The following is a 19,899-nucleotide window of genomic DNA, read 5'->3' on the forward strand; positions in this document are numbered from 1 at the left end:
ATTCATGCAGATGATGCGGTGTTTTGTGCAGCAGTTTCTGGGAATCCAGCACCACGGAGTGCTCCCCAATTGTTACTGTCATCACCAACTGCCCACCATCCTTCGTCTTATGTAAATTTAATTCCAAACACACCACTTCATGCTTTATTATCTCACAACAGCAATTGCATTTGGCCCTTTGATTCATCTGTGGAGAATGCATTATGAAGCAAAGCATAAATATCATGAAATGGTTAGTTCATGGGGCTTCTAATTTCAGGAACATCACAAAATGCTAATTCGTAGACTTCATACTAGCACAAAAATATATTTCAGTGGATGTCGTGAGGGTAAATCCCTGCTTTCGTCCTTCACTTGGAAAATGCTGCAGCTTAAAGAAACTTAAAAGCTCTAATAAAACTTAGAGCAAACTAACTTGCTGGAATGTTCAGCAACACTTCAGTGTATTCTGAGTTTAAAAAAAAAATGTAAAGAGCCTTCAAACAGTGTAGAAGGGAAAAAAATAAAGAAAGAACAGGTTACATTTTCTTCACTTTTACCTGCTGTATATTAGAGGATGCAGTTTTTTTCCTGTTGGTGCAGTTCTTCTTAAAAAGTGGTGAAACTGCACCTAGCAGGTCATTTGCTAATTGTAATGGTACTGAACCACAGCAAGATAACTGGATTTTACCAAGTGCTGCTCAAGAAAGAGAAATCCAGTGCGTTTGGGCAGAAGCCAGAGGCTTGTGTGTGCATTTCCAAATGGGGACTGTATGGCTGAGGCAGAAAGTCTGGGCTGGGAGAAAAGAGTATATTGAGTAGAAAAATATTAAATACGCTGCTTACAAACACCACTCTTGTTCAGTGCTTTTTCCCTTTATGATGTGTGTGTGAAAACTTCATCCACTGGTGTTGCTCCATCAATTTGTCCTAAATGGTATAATCCATTTTGGAGATGCATGGGCTAGGCAGATACATAGATTTATTTTGGCTTGTTTGTAACACCATAAGTAGCAGAAAAAGTTGAGGTAAAATTTCCCATCTATTAGAGGCGAGTGTGGTGTGTGCCTGTGTGGAAGAACAAGGGGATTGAGGTGGGCTGGAAAGCTGGCAGGGCTGGCTCTGGCACTTACACAGCCCATCAATAGGTGCTAGTGCCCTGTTAGAATTTATGAAGTGATCTTTTCAGATCATTTCCCTTTCAGCAGTTACCAACCCAGGACAATGAATGCTACTTTTCAATTTTCTGACTCATTTGCACTTAATTCCTCTTTTTCTGTGTTTTAACAAGCATGCCGTGTTATTTAGTGTTGTTTGTACCTTTCCAGCAGCAACCAAAAGTCATTTCTGGGACCATGAAAAGCCCTGTCCCTATTGCAGAGCTCAGTGAGGGCTGTGAGTGTGTTTACCTGCAGAAAGCTCAGTCCCTGGGACTCCTTCCTGCTGCCCTGAAGGAGCAACCTTTAGGCCATCCCCAAACATGTCACACTCCTCATGTCTTCTTTGCTCCACTCACCTGCCTGGTGAGCATGGAGGTTGCATTTTTGTTCTGTTTGCCATCCATCTCTGTTGATGGTGGCAATTTGGGGGGCTAAAGATCCTTCGCAAGCAGTGGAGGACTTGTTAGCATCTGCTTTTCTTGTCCATTAATTATAAAACTTTTCTAAAATCAGAATTGAATGATTTTTTTACACAATAGAATTTGTCAGGTATTTTTGTGTCACCTTTATAGCTGCTAACTAGCACAGCAAGTTCAGCATGTGGATGTACCTATGGACGTGGGTCTTTCAGAAAAAAAAAGCAAATTCACCTAATTCATATTTCTAGAAGTATAAATCTGAAGGAATCTGCTCTTAACCATAATTTTCAACATTAAACTCAACAAGGTTTTCTAGCCCACACTCAGAATTACTTGAAAATTAATGAAGTTAGGTTATTGACTGGAGCAAATTCAACCTCCTTTTTCTGGGGTGCACAGAGATCTATTGATTTATCTTAGTGAGGATATAGTTCATTGTCTCTCAGGACCGTTTCTGCAGCAGGGCCATTGTATTCCTCAGTAGGAATTCTGACAAAAGCACATCTACTCCTGCTGTCCTGCAGTCAGTTCTATTTATATATGTAAGAAGGAAAACACTAGCTAATCCAATTTTTTATTTTTTTTAAAGTTGGGAAGATAGCAATAGGAATAGGGAAGAAATGGGATCCTGCACCTAGCACAGGCAGTGCTTTTTTTTTTTTTTTTTTAATTTTGGGTCATGCTTGCTTAGGATCAGAACATTTCTTTGTGTAATGTGGCAACCTTGATTTTCGTACCGGCTATCAAAACTGTTGAGTTTGTCATTTTAGTCTCTGCAAATCGTCATCATTATTTACTCTTAGATGAATAATTTAGATATGTTACTTTTACGAAGACTGGAAGGAAAATTGAGTCTATATCTCCAACACCAGCAGAGAGTTTGTAAATTGTATTAGGATGGAGTTTCTGAAATCCGGTCAGTGCTGTAGATTATTTTATATATGAATGGGAAAAGGTGAAGTATATTTATTGCAAGGTGCATTTAAATTTTCAAACCTGTAGGTAAACTTTAACTTCTTAATATTAATAACATTGCATTGGTAGGAAAACAAATTTGCTCACCTTGTGTTTTTATATTTTCTTTAATTTTGGATATTACAAACAACATAGGCATGGAAAGCCGTAATAGCCCACGATTTCTAATATTGGGTAAAGCACAAATATAAAATATACTTGAAGCTCAGCTCTAAGTAGATTATAAACATTTAATATAGAATGTTATCATAATATTCAGAGCACCAAATTGCAGACTTCTGTCACCCACTTTCAGGCATGCTTCTGAAGATCATAGTTAATTCTGCTGATTTATGGTAATGCTGTAGCACTATCATATGCAGCATCAGAAACCACTAACAAGCTTAGTATAAGCTTGGACTGAAATGGTTTGAGGTTTAAATTTCTGTAACGATTATAAACTAGAGGGAGTGAAATCCCACTTCAGCAAAAAAATAAAAGTGTCTTGTTACAATTCAATATTGCATCCTCTCTCTCTCCCCCTCTCATTCCAACCCCCCTTACTTTCTGTTCTCTCTTTAGCTTCTCTGAGGAGCCATATTTGAGAAAAGTAATTTTAAATTGTGACTGGCATTTTTAAATTTAAAAATAATCCTTTTTGTATGGTAATGCGCTTTATAATTAGGAGACACAATGCTAGCATTTATTGGAAGTAGAAAAAAAGCTCAGCTGAAAAGTATTAAAATCAACTAGATTTTTTTTGCCCATTTCATTTGAAATGATAGCTATTTATAAAACAAATCTGATGAGTTTGCCAACCCTTTCCATAAACATTTTAATAACATGTGTCACATTTGACTGTCTCAGTAACACTATGGACTGAAATTACCATAAATCTGTTTCGAAACCCTCTCTGAACATAGGGTTAATAGGAAGGTGTGCAAAGGGAAAACATTATGAACCAGAACTTTAAAGAACATAAATCACAGTGCTGTTGCTCCAAAACCCAATCAAAGGAACTGCGTTAACTTGGATCTGTTGGGAATCCACCTTTGGTTGTTCTCTGCACCCACTGGGCTGCTCTCTCGTGTGCCTTTGTGAGAGCTCTGCTCAGGAGCCATTTCTGGCCAAGGGCTGATGCTCTACTGCAAATACAGAACTTCAGGAACCCTGTCATTGGTTTAGACAACATCCTGCCATTTTCAAAATTCTAGACTCCCCACTCCCATCAGCCAAAATCGCTTTTTCTCTCTCTAGCTGTATGAGAATATAAAAATTGTCCAAGGTTTTGAAAGGATTTGAAATGTTCATGTTGTGGACATCAAATTTGATAGCAACAAACAAATAATGATTTCTGAGTATCAAATCTTAAAGAAAGATTGTTTTAAGATATCCCTGTCTGGGCAGTTAAATTACAAACCACCACTGCCTCGCCTCCTATCTCCCAGTGCTGTTATTCATCAAAATTAAGGTCAAGTAAAACATTGCAAGGCAAACCAGCTACATTTCTCAGGTTTTTTGGGAAACTTGTACTGAACTGATTGTTCTACCTTGGTGCAACTTCTTTGATTATGTAGAGTTCTGTCACCTGTTTCCCATTTATTAGAAAACAAATCATGAGGAAACATGAGTGATAACTTTTTTATATAGGGTCAAATTCAGGTATAGCTCTTGACTTTCATGGAACTATGAAATTTTTTAAGGTGAGGAAAAAATCATTATCAAGTCATTGTTATTTATTGAAGCTGAGCCACATCTTGTTTACAGTAATCCTAATTGTACCTCCATATTACCACTTTCATTCTAAATGCTCAAAAGTAGGTATTGTGACTTAAACAAAACTCCTGGTCATTTTCATTATCACTTTTTTCCAAATAAATTCTGTAGAATTTTTCATCTGAATCCAACAGTAGCTGACTTTGCCTCCATCATGGAGAAATTGTTGCAGCCACCAATATAATCAGAGTCCACAAGAATCATGGGCTCACACACTTCAGCACATCTCCTGCTTTAGGAGGCACATGGAGTCCACTGCCTTTCTGTTGAACAGCTGAGAAAGGGAATCAGCTCTTCAGGGATCTGAACCTGTGTCTCCAAGTTGCTGTTTTGCACCTCCTGCCAAGGCAACTAATGCATCCAATGGTCTAAGATTTTACTGCAAAAACGGATCTAACTGCTCCTGTTTCTTTTTCTCCATCAACCTAGCAGAGATGTGAGAAGGAAGCCACCAGGTTCTGTAAGATTTGGGAGGGCTCATCATCCGGTACTGAAATACTGACTCCACATGCTACAGCTTTCTTTTCAGGATGTCACTCTCCCGCCTCCACACTCACCACCAAACAAACATAGAAATCTACTACTGTTCTCCCCATGCACTCCATTTTCTTCCAATCTGAGAGCCATTTGTGTGTATAATTGAAAATTAGCAGTGCAGCTGTTTGAAGAGAGTAATTTATCACAGCACATTGTTCGCTCCTGACACTTTAGACCTGGCTCTAACAAGGCAGTGGTTGCTGGGGGTTGAGCTGCAGAAAGTGATTCGGCTGTAATGCCGCGTTTCCCCTGCTTTGTTGCTAATTGTAGCCTCTTTTTCTCCATTGAATTGGGAGTTGAGTAAAAGAGCTTGTTTGCTCTGTGCGACGAGGCTGCCAGGGCCGCTTGGGCTATTATCACAAGATACTCTTGATCTTTTGAAAAGCAGGAAATAGAATTTTTCTCCAACAGGGAAAGTAATTTGCGATGCGTCCATTAGTTCTTCATTAAAGCAAGATTAAATTGCACGGCAAATCACATCTGTGTTTGGATGATTAAAGGGTGGCATTTTAGAGGCCAAAACTAATTACTAGCCAAAATGAATGGGAGTGAAAAAACAGTCATGTTTTTACATTAGATAGTGTGGCTTGTAATTAGATTCAAGCTAATTCCACTATTTCTTCTCATTTAATGAGATGAGCCTGTCCTCATCTTTTTCTAGGCCATGCTAACAGCCCCAAATGTATAATTTTGATAATACTGAGAGTTTACTTTATTGAAATTTCTTAGCTACCTGCCACAAGTGACTGTTCTGTCTAGTGGTGCTTCATTATACATCAACACATGCTACTGTGCATGGCCCAAGCAATATCTCAAGCAATCTCTACATTTATATGCATGTACCTTTACACAGCTATGAGTTTTGTTATGTCTGTATATGCACACACATGGAAATACAATGCCCATGATATGTGCATATATTCTTGTTAAATGAATACAGAAATGTTTGAAAGAGTATGGAAGAAAGGAAGGTAGGACTTCCCATATCTGCACAGTAGAAATCTCCACATAAAATTCCTTTAATTATGGAGGTTTGTGGAGGTAGTTTTTCTTTAGGCATGAGAAGGAGGTAAATAGGGGCATCAAGTGGTGAGTGATTGAAATAACACAGTTATTTCCTAAAGTTAAAACAAAATGTGGTTTTGCTCATTATTACAGCAATAACTCTCAGCAGACCATTGGAAGTGATAGGTAATTCTAAATGGCCAAGTAATTAATTGACTTGAGGATATATTATGTTCCTAAGATCAACATTTCTTGTTCCTCTTGAAGAGATGCTGCCAATGAAATGTGGTGCTATTTCTTCTCTTCTTGGGTTCCTGTGTTGAGAAGGAGGGAGGTGTAAAGGGCCAAAAACTGGATGAATATGAAGCCCAGAGTACAGATATTGTCCCTTGATTCTTCTCCTTGGGGATTAACTAGAAAGAATAGGTTTTTAACAACAGGTTTTTAACAATAGTTACCTGTTCCATAAAATTTCATTGCAGTTACTCCCTGAGAGAGACCCCAACATGGCCAAGTGTCTGTTCACAGACCTCAGGTCAACACACTGCTGGGGATGTTGACCCCCTGGAGCAGGGCACAGGGGGAGGAGAAGTTCAGAGACTACTTGATAGTAGGCCTGTTCTGCAAAATCTTCTGGTTGTTGGTTTATTTTTGTGAGCTAATTATGGGTATGTTAATACCTTTAGTGTAAGTGTATAATCAGTCAATTGCAGGGACTTAAGTACCCTCTTTTGAGCATATATTTGATGAATAAGTGGAGTGTATATTTCCTTTCTCTTCCAGTTCTCCTAGTGGTTGTCCTTAGAGATTGCCAATCCCTTTGATTCAGTCCAAGCTGGTAATTCTTATGTTCTTGGCACTCTCTGGTGGATAGTCACTGCAGGGTGCCTCAAATATACCATCACAGTGGATTTGTGAAAAGACTATAAAATAATTTATAATGTAGAGCTCTACTTGGATAAAGTACTCACTTGAGCAATACCAAAGAGTTCCCACTACCTTCAAAATTCTCTTCACTCCCAGTAATTTATTAGGACATTCTTTCCTAATTTTCCTTTCCATGCCTTACTGTCTCTTCTGAAACTTAGGAGAGTCAAATGTGGCCCACTTGTTTGCTGCATTATTTTTACTGCATCATTGACTCATATTCACTGTATCAGATTTCCATTAATATGATATCTGTAAATAAGAGCCATGAAACTGCCTTCTGGCAGAATACCACAGAGGCCATTAAGCTCACTGCTTATTAACTTTTAGAGATTTGGGTGTTCTTCTGGAGAAGCAGCAATGCATTCCAGGATTGCCAGTTTCATTTGAATTTACTATGGACATTATGCAAAACAAATTGTGAAGGTAATGCAGAAGTTCTAGCAAAGGAGAAGGTGAGCTGCTTGACTGCAGAATTAAAATACAGTCACAGAGAAGTGAAGTTCCCTTGACCATGGACTCCTTTCCTACTTCTCACTTGAGAACTTTCCAACAACTTAGCCACAGGTACTGGCTTCATTGTGTTTTGCTCCATGACAGTTTTTGCTTTTGTTTCATGAGATTTCCACCAGGAATTTGTTTATTTTTACTTTTTTTTTTTTTTTTGCTTGTTTGTTTGCTGGTTTCTAGTCTGCTAAGAATGAGATTTTAGCGACTCAGGTCTCCACTATGTATTATTTCTGTTTCCCTGGAGATTGGTTTCGTGTTCTTGACTAATGAACATGAAACTCACAGCTTAGTTTTAAAGATTATTTAATACCAATGTAATCAGGAGTTGGACTTGGCACAATTTTAAACACACTTTAAAGTTATAGTGCTATTTCGTTACATGCATAACATAATATCCAGATATCCAGATTACATCTTATCAAACTCATAGTCATCTTTCTGCTGCAATCCACATCGATCAATAAAACAGATTAAAAGCTGTGTATTTTGAGTGTTTAATCTAAAATACTTTTCTCTATTCTTTATAAGTTTTAGGGCCCCATGCCATTGCATCTGCATTTGAATTCTCCTAATTATAGGGACCTTGCTTGCCAAAACAATGAGAGAAATGTGTCCATTTACCATAGCTTGTGCCCAGAAGAACTATGGCTAACATTTCTGCAGGTATTCTGGCAAGCTAAAACGCTTCTTACAACTAATAGGAGTGCCTAAAATTCATTTGAATACAGAAGGGTCCTATTTCCCTCTGAAGACAACATTTTCTAAATTGAGGATTGCAGATTTCAAAACTTCTGAGCTCTCTGCTGACCTTGGACACCTCAAGCAATAATGAAACCAAAGTCTGCAATAAGAAGCCTTACATACTGCTTCAAAATCAACTTACATATCCTGTACTTTTGGCTTCCTAACAAATTCCTTCAAAACAGTACATTCAGCTATTGTGCTTTAACCCCAGCCAGCAATTAAAGGAAAAGGCCAGATTATATTCCTTCTCCATTTATATAAAGGGCAATCATTCAAAGTCTCCAGTTGTTTCTGATTGTTTTCCAGAGAAAGAAGCTAACTGTACTGTATGTATACACATATAATTATAGAAACCATTGCATATGAAGACCTTATAGTCTAAGTGAAGATAAATATATGCAAGATTAGTAGATCACTAGATTTTTTCAAACTATTACCAATTCACACAAAGTTACCACATTTCTGATGGGAGGAATAACAGAATCATAGAATATCCTGAACTGGAAGGGAGATACCTGACAGAGGAATTGGTAACAGTGACTTCTTAATCTTCTTCATTATCATAACTATTTGTATGATTGTGCCTGTAGAATGGTGAGAAGTTTGGTCATAGCTTAAGAAATCCTGTGAGTTGTGAAGAGGAATTTGTAAGAAAAGAGGACAGTTTTATGGCCTGCAGCAGGAGCAAAGGCTCTCTGGGCAACGATACCAGGAGAGGTAGAAAGAGATAGAACAGATCATGAGGACAGAAGCTTTAGCAAGACAGAGGCAAGATTTAGCTGGGAGCAAGGAGGGGGAAGCAAGCAGCATCATGTGACTATCCAGCCAGTGTTTGCTGCCACTGGTATTGCAAAAGAAATCTCAGGAATAAAATTTTATTTGAGGCAGAATAATTTATCTAAGTCATGATCTTAGCATTTGGTGGAGATACTATAGTTATAAAAACTTGATCAGATCTTCCAGTAACAAATCCTGTACGATGACAAGTAATATTCAGGTCACACTTGTCCTTTGAAGTTTTAATGGCCACTACAATTTTCTGTTAGTCACTCATTCATGTTTGAAGTAGGCGTGCAAAGCCTTGGCTGTCTCCATTTGTCTATAACTACTTTAGAAGCTTCTGAAGGCACTGAACTCATAAAACTGCAGGCTTCAAAGAGCTTATTCAAAGATTTCATTCTGCTGCTGCCATTTATCAAAGGGGCACTTTTAAAATATATAGCTCTTTATAATAAAATGTTTTTTAAAATATAAACCTGACAGTGGGGATGATTAAAACAAAATCTCCATTGGCTTCAATGGCAAGAGAACTGAGTTCCATAGCTTTAAATATAATATTTATATTTCTACAAATAATGTTATAGTCAAGAAAGTTGCTAATACAATGAAGCACAATTCATTTCCCCTTCTTTTTCTTTTCCCTCATAATAATTTTTGAAACGTCACTATGAATTTAACCGTGAACTTTAAATCAAATTTTAAATTTAACCCCATAATACAGAAAAGAGAGAAAAGAATTGTCTCTCCTAAAGAAAACAGAAACTCACTGTTTCTAAGTAGAATTAATTCTATTTTCTGATGCAAACCTGGAGGGTCAGTAGAATGTTAATGTCAGGTTGTCATTTATTAAAAAAATAAATCCTAATATTCTTTATTTTATCCTGTCATTTATCAATTCCATGATAGATCTTTCTGAGCTCTAGTACATGATTCTAGATAAATCACATGACATTGAGTTATTTTTTATCCCATTTAAACAAGAATAGCAATACTTACCTACATGACCTTCAACAGCACGTGGTCTCCTGTCCAGTCCAGTTCCCCAAAAAACAGCAGGAGGCTTTCCATTGACTTTATTAGGTCAGCCCTTTAACTCATTGTGTTCTGCAAAGAATCATGGCCTGTGGGGAAAGTGGTACTTGATGTCTACGAAATGGCTGTGATATCAGCCAGTAACGATTTTAGAAGTGCATCTTTAGGGTTTTAAAGTGCTCCTACTCCTTCCTTATTCCAGCTTGGTCGCTTGTTTTGCTTGCTCCAAGAGAGGACATCATAACATCACATCTGTTGCCATGGGAATGGCTGTGATTTTGCAAATTCAGCTTTGTGTCTTCATGAAATCAGGCAGAACAAAAGAAATGGGCAATAGGGGAAAAGCCCTTGTTTAAGGACAAGAGCAATTTGATTCTAAATTCAGGCCTAAACCCTTTGTCTTCAATAGGATAATTCCCCATCAAGCATCTTTTGAAGTTACTCCTTTTCTGTTGTTACTCACTGGTTTCCCTGGTTGCTTTGGGAAGGAAATTCCACATCCAGTCTGCTTGAGCACTGCCTGGCAGAGTGGCCTGATTCGAGTCTCTGGACTCACAGTGCAACTAAACAAAGATAAAATGATGATGATGATGATATTCTAAACACAGGTAATAGCATTTCACTTTTCCTAATCTGGAGTAATTGCCCATTTAAGTAGTTTCTTTTGAATTACAAATTACTTCATTCTGAAATAATTTATCTGGTTTGGATAATAATAATTTTTCCTAAACGAAATTACTACTATTTTAGACTAAAATTCCCTACAACAGAAAATATACTGGAATACCTAAGTGATAAGTATCTGGTAGATGCTCTATTTACACAAAACTTCAGAATATGGACTTTTTAAACAAGTGTGTCAAGCATTATTTTTTCTTTTGCAGCAGCATTTTTGCTTTATTTAATTTAACAGAGGAAGAAATTTGAGGATTGCACTACATCTTCCAATCGTTGTTTCCAAACTGTTATTTTGAATTCCTAGCTATTCCTGGAATGTATAGCCCTGCTTGGAAAACCATGACTCTGTTAATGGCCTGCTTCAGAAGTAACACAATTGCCAATCAATAAAAATTGGCATAGATAATATTTGAGAAATACAGGCAATCCATGGTGTCTGTAGTTCAGTTCTGAAATATCAGGGACCATCTGGGAAGGTCAAAATGATGATATAATCCTGCAACTCATGTTTTAGACTGGACTTGTGCATCAGTTAAAGAGTTTACCTTTGTCTGGAGATGAATTTGACTGATTTTTTTTTTTTTTTGCTGGATAGATAAAACTAAATTCCCTGAGTTTTATAGCCTTGCTTTTGAAATAATTTTGACAAACTACTAGAACTCTAGGCCTTTGTCCTACACACACAGTGAGACCCTTTACAGTACAATTGAGACATTTAGCTGAAAACCCAAAGTTCTGAATATTGCAATAAGCCATGAAAGGCCTTCTCTGGGATACGGACAGTATTGTGGATGCTGAATGTCCTCCTCCATTTCCCCCTCCCCACATGGTGTTAAACCAAAGATGTGCACCTTTGTTAACTCTGGGGTACAAGCTCTGACTTGTTACTTGATGAAAAACCTGAGGTGGAATTAATAATATATTTATTACAGAATTTGATGCACAAGGGGGAATATTTTTAAGTGGGAATCACACAAATTTCCTCAGACATCCTCAGATGTTCTGTGCAGTTGCTGTATGATGTTGGAGAGGTGTGTGTGCCATAGCTGTACATGCTTTAAAGTTCTCCAAATGCCTGAAGTCCTGCCTGAAGCTCAGCCTGTGCATTGTGCTGCCTCACAGGCAAGACCAGGAGAGCCCATGGGCTGATTCCTTCTCTGCAGGCTGTGGCAGTTTAGACCTTTCTGGAGTCAGAGAAAGAACAGGATTGTGATTTTTTTGTTCAGTGGTTTCTTTTCCACCTATTGCAGCCAACAGTGTCTTCCTCAACCATCAGTCATAAAGTACTGAAAGAATCCCAGGGGTGGGAGGTGACACCTGTTTTTTTTTGTTTTGCTGTACAGTTTTTCTTAAGGGAAATGTGTTTCAAGGCACATTTGATCAGCATTATTGCTTGGCAAAAATACTTTTTCTTTATAATAAACTGTTGAATAAGAGCATTGATTCTTATGGTTGGAACCTGGGTAATGAATCTCTGTAAAGTGAGGGTGATCAGACCAAATATTTCTGGTAGAAAGAATAAAGAGGCCAAAACAATTACTGCAGTAAACTGACTGAATGTTTTGAGAGCTCCTGAAAAAGTCTTTTTTCCAAATGATGGTGTTGGCAAACAGGTACAGACTTGAACTGCAGTCATTAGAAATGTACACCTTGGCAAAATTGCAGAAAACGAAAGGTAAACAGAACAACAAATAGGTTTTCAAAAATATGGACCAACTCTAAAATATTTCAAAACTGCTCCATGAAAAGGGGTGCAATATGTGTCTAGCTAAGCTGGCATTATTGTATTAAAACTGAGCTTCAATTTTGCTGTGTTTATTTCAAACCCCAAGCCACTATAAAGCTGCTTTTTCCCATTTATAGCATTTTTTTCTAATAAATTATACAACCTTTCTTCACTTTATATGATTTACTTATTTAATGCAAACATGCACCGCTCAGGAAAGATTGTTCAGGTATGAGAGCAAAGACACATCTGAACAAACAGCTTGAGGACAAAGCTGTGATCACATGGGAGCAGTTCTTGCTGAGGCTCTAAATACATTTTCAAAGCAGGATTTTGTACCTGATTAGTTGCTGTATGTAAATTTCCAAATAAATACTGGTTTTCGCTGAAAGATAATTACTAGAGGCATTATGAGTGTGAACACAGTGTCAAAAGAAAAGGCTATGCTTGTTTAACACTGTAAACAGAATGGGAATCCTTACATCTGAAGCACTTTGAACCACATCACAAGAAGAAAATAGCACTTGAAATGATGCAACAGAGATCCCGTGTGAATCTGGGTGGGATCTTTGATGCAGAGTCAAGCTATCAGCTCTGTGCATTGGGTAGACCTTCTCTGCTGATCAGGATTTGAATGCTTTTCTTAAATCTCTTAAGCACTCTGTAAAGTTCTTTGTTTGTTTTTAGCAAAAGATAACACACTGACATAAATTCCATTGTGCTGAACTGTTAACACCAAGAGAAAGCTAAAAGTTGTCAAGATCATACTTACTGAATAAGTTCAGACATCTCCTGAGGTAAAATAACTCAGTGTTGAAAAAACAAGATGAAGACACAAAGACAGTGGCAGATACCAGGAGTGCATTTTGAAATGCAGAGGTGTTGTTATTTAACTAATAAAAAAAAGACATTACTCTGAGCAGAACCAGCTAAGTAAAGGAGATCCAGAAGTGCTACATCCATTCCTAGCAGATATTTTTTTTCCCATTTTTCTCTTCTGCCTTAACCCAGCCCAGCTGTTAAAAGCCACCAAAATGTCTTGATCTGAATATTTAGAAGTGATTATCTCTGGACTGCTTCTGTGAAGTAAGACTGATTAGCCTCATAGTTTGAGAGACAGCCTGTACTACACTTATCAGTGAGCAAGTGTCAAGAAAGGATTAACAAACTACATAGGAGTTGTATTCACTGGAAAATTTATCAGAGCCCCAAAAGGAAGGGACAGTTGTACACAACGTGAGCCTTTGAAAAGAACCATTCCACGCTGAGGTACCTGGGCAGTGCCTGATTTCACATCCCTGTCAGGCTGAAGCTTAAGGACAGTATGACTGGTATGGGAAAAATCAATATGAAAATTACAGAAACAAATTATTATTTTTAAAATTTAACAAAGAACAAAAATCTCTCCAGAAGCGTGTATAGGATGAATCTTTCTACCAGTGGTGCAATCTTCTGATCAGTTCCTTAAATACTGAGTTAGAATAGAATATGCTGAATAACAAAGCATCATCATAATTTGGCCACGATGGGATTCCATGCAAATTCATAGATAATGGATTACAGATTGCAGCTGCCTCAATTTTGCAATTCTCTATTATATCAGTGGAAGTATACCACACCCTGGCTTTTATGGTCACAAGTAATAGAAGAAAATGCAGCATAAATACCAGAGACACTGGTTTAAAAAAAAAAAAAAAAGGCATCAACACCATAATACCTTTTCTTAAAGAGATTATCATTTATTAGAATTACCAGACCTGGGACCAATGGATGAAGGAAAGAAGTTGCTAATGCCTAATAAAAACAAGAGGTCCCAAAATGTTGTCACCACAGACCAAAAAAACCCCAGAAAACCATAATAGAGATGACCCCTATTTCTAACTGAAAAAAAAACCCCAACAAGATGAATTTCAGATGGTGTTTGCTAACCCAAGGAAGATACCAGTCTGTTCTTATAAAAGTCAGCTATTATCAATCACTGCTGGGTCAGTTTTACAGGAAGGATCGAAGCTCCTTAGACAGCACTCAGTCTACCAGGATATAGACAGAATGAGCAAGAGGTTATAACAACTCCTGGAAGCATTGATTATGTAATTTGCACACCTTTTTTATGTGGTTATTCAGATATAGCGAAGGTGGAAGATAACAACCTGTTGCCAATGCTTTTTTTTTTATACCTTTAACACCAAGGCCATTTCTAAGCTTGCATGGGAATATTTTTCTTGCATAATCACTATTCAGAGTGATGAAGACTTCAGGAAACTCCTTTTTAGGCCTTTTTGTACACTAAGCAATTTTTATATTTGCCTACCTAGCTTGCAAAGTTCCTATCTACCACTTTTCCATTCTGTTAAATTTTTGGGAATTTCTCAAGCCTCTGCTTTCCTTCATTGTGTCAAATACTTTGGATGTCCTCCCAGTGCCTGGACATGGTCAGATCTGACTCCTTCCTTCCAGCACCACAGGGACTCTTGCCATGCCCACACCACTCGCTCTTTATACTTTATCCATGTTGGACTCTTATGGCTTTTCCCTCCAGACTCCTTTCACACCATTATTAACTCTCCTGTTTCTACAATGGGGAGACAAGCAGAGATGAGATATTTTGTTGTCACACTGCATGCTGTTAATAGGTTTGATCTGTGGACAATTACAGATCCTACTGTAGCTTCTGGGTCTGCCAGCTCAATATCTGAGCTTCATATATTCCCTGTTTAGCTTTTTTTCTCATTTGATTCTGTTCAAATCTGTAAATACCTATGAATTTGTGCCTAGGACGTTCTTTGAGAAATGGTGGAGCTGATTGGATGTATTATTCAAAAGTTTCCATGTTACTGCCTAAAAGACAAATGACACCAACCTGAGAATAAAACCCTGCTCCATTTGGCTCCCTGTTATCTGCAGTAGCTTTCCTGGGGTGAGCTATTTGGAGGATGTACAGAGGCATGTGTGACTTTCATGTTGCTATTAAGGTGAGGCCATTGTGCCAAGAGCTGTGACGAGTTTTCATAAAGATAGTTTGAAAAGACAAAACCAGGACATTGGCTTTGCTTCACAGGTGGGTGAGAGAAGGCAAGGGGCACAGCCAGAGGAACTAGGAACCAAGAACAGCCAGCCAGAGAAAGTTCTGTGATCAAAGTCCAAGAAAAGGGGTTTTTTTCATGAAATTTGCCATTAGAGATATTGAGGAGGCCTATGTATTAAATTGCTGAGTTTTGAGGCACTGTAATAGAGCTGTCAAACAAAGATATAGAAAGTGCTACTGTTTCCACGAGACATGACAAGCTAAGGATTCCCAACAAAGTAAGGCCACCTGAAGGGGGATAATGAAAGTGATTACATCAGCAAAGAGGAAGGAACAATCCAGGTAAAGAGTTGGTGGATGTTTGATCTTGGAGGGTTGCTGTTACCTCCAGTGCAGTCATCCAAAGCCATCTAAAAATTAAATAGGCTAAAAGAACAAGAATGCCTAGGATTTCTTCCAGGAATTTCTGTAGTTACCTACTAGGCATCAAAGGAGACTTCTTTTGAACCTTCAAATATACAAGGAGGTCACATGCATTAGTGACTGCAGATTTGGTAACCTATTATTCATTATTTTCTTTTATTGATTGTTTTACAGTCCCCAAGGCTTGTGTGTTGCTTTCTGTGCCACAAAAAAAAAGAAAAAAAAAAAAAAAGAAAAAAATGATCCGTAAAAATCTTGTGGGTTTTTTTTTTTTTTTAGGAGTGACAGCAGCTGTCTGTCCTCGTTAATGACAATAGCAGCCTATTTTTTCCCTATTAATTCTAATTAGGGGGTCTCATATGAATGTTAAGACAAATTTTTATACTGACTGATGTCTTTTAACCAAAAAATAAAAAGAAGACAGGTTGACCTAAGATCATTTCCTATTTAAAGATGACCTTTAAAAACATAAAGTTGCAACAAATTAATTACTTGGCTTGCCCACTTTGTGAATTTTTTTTTAAAGAAAACATGATGACATGCCTCGGGCTATGCTGGTATTTAGGACAAAGAGACAAGCCAAAGCAATGAGAAAATTGTGGAAAAGTAAGGTATCACCCACAGATATAAATAGCCACTAATTACACAGATGCAGTTAGAAAAATAATCTACTTGTTTAATAACTCTAGGTGGCAGCAGTGGAACAAAATAGAGAAAAATGTATGATTATGATTATACTTGCTCCCTGTTAATACAAAATCCATTAATTAAATACTGCTGATGCTGTTGCATGACACAGTGTTACTTTTACACTCTAGATGGCAGCAGCAGCACAAAATACAGAAAAAAAGATTAATTGTATTCATGCTGTGTGTGAGAATGCAGCCCCTTCAAGTTTTTGGAGGTTAAAGTTGGAGAGGTCAAAATGCAGATTTCCTGTAGGCATTTCCCACCACAAAAGAAGAAAAAAGCCCTAACAGTGATTGTTAAATATCATGTACAATTAGAGGTAAACCACTTCCGAAGCAAGGAAGTTTTGCCATTCTGGGATTTCCTAATGGAGAACTGATGTGCAGGAAACACAAATGACAGCAGACGAGTGTAGTATAGTGATCCTAAAAATCTGTGTGTGTGCATACCTGTCAGGCTTTTGTGCATCAGGAAAATGACAGCTTTTCAAGAGAAGGCAGTAACTGTAACCATACCAGTAATTCAGTCTTTCAAGCATAAGTGTTTGCACATATCAGTTGCCAAGGACTTCATGTGCATAAAGCTGGTTTTTGAGGTGAAAAGAAGGCTTTTAGTTTAGAATATACAAAGTTTTGGTAAAAACCATTTTGAATATTGTTTGACTGGAAAGCCTCATAGGTGCCAGCTCAGCAGAAGGCTGCCTGGGGGCAGCAGCAGGAAAGACTGATTGTTGCCCAGTGCCATGGCAGGGTCCCACCAGAACTGATTCCTCTGCCACGTGTGGGGAATGTGGCTTGTTCAAAGGTACAGATCTGTGCTGAGATCACTCCCTCACTGATCTCACTGTTAGTGTGATCCAAAAGTGGGACTGTGTGAGAGACCCAAACACTAACTGGGGACACGTCGCGCTTTTCCTTTGTTCTTTGATCATGTAACATTCACTCAGTATGGAAAGGCTCTTGTTCTGTCATGCTTAATTTAAAAATGGATTTTTAATTAAATTATTATTTTGTTTTAAAAATTATTCCACCTGTCAGGAAAAAAGATGAAAGTGGGAAGCTAAAATTGAGCTGGTATCACCAGTGTTAAGCTAAAGCAAAAGTTATGGCAGTCCACTCACTGAGTGAATACAAACTGAAGAACTTTTTCATATAAATATATTTGTAAGCTATTGGTAAATCAGGTCTGAATTAAACTATCAGAATATCAGTTCCAAAGACTGACTATAAACTTTAAATAATTTATTATGAACTCTTTGATTATAAATCCTAAAGAATTTCATCCATTGAATCTGTAACTCAGAAGTTACATTTCTATTTTGATAAGGACAAGAAAAAAACCTTGAGCACCTGAACAAAACTCTGAGAAAGATATGGAGTTCTCTTCTCAGTTTCTCTACAGTGGCTAACACCTTCCTTTTCTCAAAAGTAAGCCTATCCAACTACAGTTTCAGGCTACTTAAAACTATTACAAAGTTTTCTGGCACTTTTCCCAGCTGAACTCCAGTTGCTTTTAATAAAGAGGCCTGACTTCATTTTCAAATTCTAAATTAAATTAAAAATATTTTGGATGTTTCTCACGAAGGAAAGCAAGGACAAAAGCAAATACAGGAAAAATCAGATATTGAAGACTGCAAAAAATTTTCAACTTGTCTATTCTCTGTTTATATAATCTCTTGGAAGAAGAGGTGAAGCAATCCCAGAGCCAAGTGGTGGTGCTGGTACTGTGCTCATGCTCTGGGCTGCACAGGCTGCTCTGGAGCTCTGCCTGTAGATGTGCTGAGGTTTCTGTTTCCTGGTGAATACCAGGTGCTACCAGCACTGGGAGGTGTGCTACAAGCTCCCTGTCCTTGGCAGCCCTGTACAACTTCATGCTCGCAAGCCAGTGATATGTTTGAGGACAGACTTTTCTGAGGACTAGGCACAGCTTAGCCCCTGTACCTGCTGGGGGGCTGTTCCAGGAAGACAGTGATTCCACGGAAATAGGTTTTTCCTGTTAAAGTGAGAGTCCTGTTGAACTTAACACCATGGCATTAGTTTTGCCAGATGTGTATTTGCACATTTGCTGTAGCCAGATTCCCAGGAAAAGGTGTTCCACTGGTGGGATGAAAAAACACAGTGAAAATAAGGGCTGTGTCTTTCACCTGAGCAACAGCTCTCTGTTCCTTCTTCGCTGTGAATAGATTCCTTAAAGGCTTGGACAGCTCTTGATAGCAGAGATCCCATTAGATGGTGCCAGCTAACTTGTTGCTGGGATGAGGGCAAAGACAGCTGCTGCCTTCTCATTATTATTAATATATGCAGTAATAGTAGTAGTGTTATTTTCTGCCCACCATTAATTTGTCAGGTGAATAACAGCTACGTACTGCAAGAGAACAGTCCGCAGGGTTCATTGTTTTGTTCATTTCCTCATTATTGCAATGACTTTGAACATTTCTTTAGAGGGAAGTTCCTGAGGCTATAATGCACATACCTGCTGTCTGACCCACTGTTCAGTTGCACAGAGAAAGGACTGAAGACATGTTCTAGAAACAATGCCTTGAGGTGGAGTAATGCAGGAGGATACAAGAAGGCTATAGAATGTATGTTTTCTCTGGAGAGGAAAATGCATGAAGACACAAACATTTGCTGCATGTGCACGAGTGCCCATCTCACTGACACAAAGCCACTTCACTGAAGTGCTCTCTCAGCCTGGGAGGTTCCAGCATCAGCCACAGACCTAAATTATTTCTTGCTTTGTGAACTCCTGTAACGATCAAGCAGAGAGGTGTCTTAATTTACTGAAATGAGACAATGACTGAAGATGCTGAAAAGCACTGGCTGAGATTGTCACAGAACCCTTGCAGCAGAACCTGTCTTCTTTGAAATGTTCTCCACCACTTTTAAAGTTTTTTTTTTTCAATTCTTTGTAGATCATTCCTGTAGTTTCTAGCACACAGTCCCCCCACCAGTCCATAGACTCACACTGTAGGCTACACCATAAATCCTAAAGAAAGTATTCACCAGCTCCTCAGACTGCCTCTGGAATACTTTCTCTAATATTAGTGCCTTGAAAATATGACTAAGAGCAGGGAAATCCTCTGGGTAATATTTGAATAAAAAAGAGATCTTTGCTTAATAGCATGTGAAGGTTATGTAGTGAGGAGCACTTTTCTGTGGGTAATATAAACTGATCCTTAGCATAAATGACCATGGCGAGATCTTTCATTAGAAGTCCATGAAATAAAAATAACTCAGATAAAATTATATCAGGAAGATAAAGTATCATTTGGGTGAAAGCAGTGTGCTGAAACGAATAATCTGTCGTATTGATCAGCATAATGTTTCTGACAGAACTGTACTGCTCATTGGAAATAATCTTCACCTGCTTTTTGCTGCTGTGGGATGATGCAGAGCCAGGAGGTACAGCCTCAGGAGCTGTGAGCTGGATCTGCTTTACAAAGCCCCACATCCCCCCTCCTCCTGTCCAGCTGCAGACTGTCTCCTCTCCCAGCAAGCAGCTCCATCCTCTATCACACAGCACTCAAACCTCACC

At 38.2% G+C, this 19,899-nt stretch overlaps 1 protein-coding gene across 4 annotated transcripts in view; it reads left to right on the forward strand.

Annotated features, from left to right (window-relative positions):
- The window catches only part of LOC146433135 (uncharacterized), a 50,721-nt gene that overhangs the window by 20,337 nt on the left and 10,485 nt on the right, over nt 1–19,899 (forward strand). The window contains exon 4 of one of the 4 annotated variants that reach the window (XR_014854005.1): nt 7,088–7,324. The exons of the other annotated variants lie outside the window; for them this stretch is intronic. The gene's annotated coding sequence lies outside the window, so the exon portion shown is untranslated. The remainder of the gene's footprint in view (nt 1–7,087; nt 7,325–19,899) is intronic. 4 annotated transcript variants of the gene reach the window in all.

Source organism: Lichenostomus cassidix, chromosome 9 (genome assembly GCF_008360975.1).
Source record: "Lichenostomus cassidix isolate B80296 chromosome 9, HeHo_3.0, whole genome shotgun sequence".
NCBI lineage: Eukaryota > Metazoa > Chordata > Aves > Passeriformes > Meliphagidae > Lichenostomus > Lichenostomus cassidix.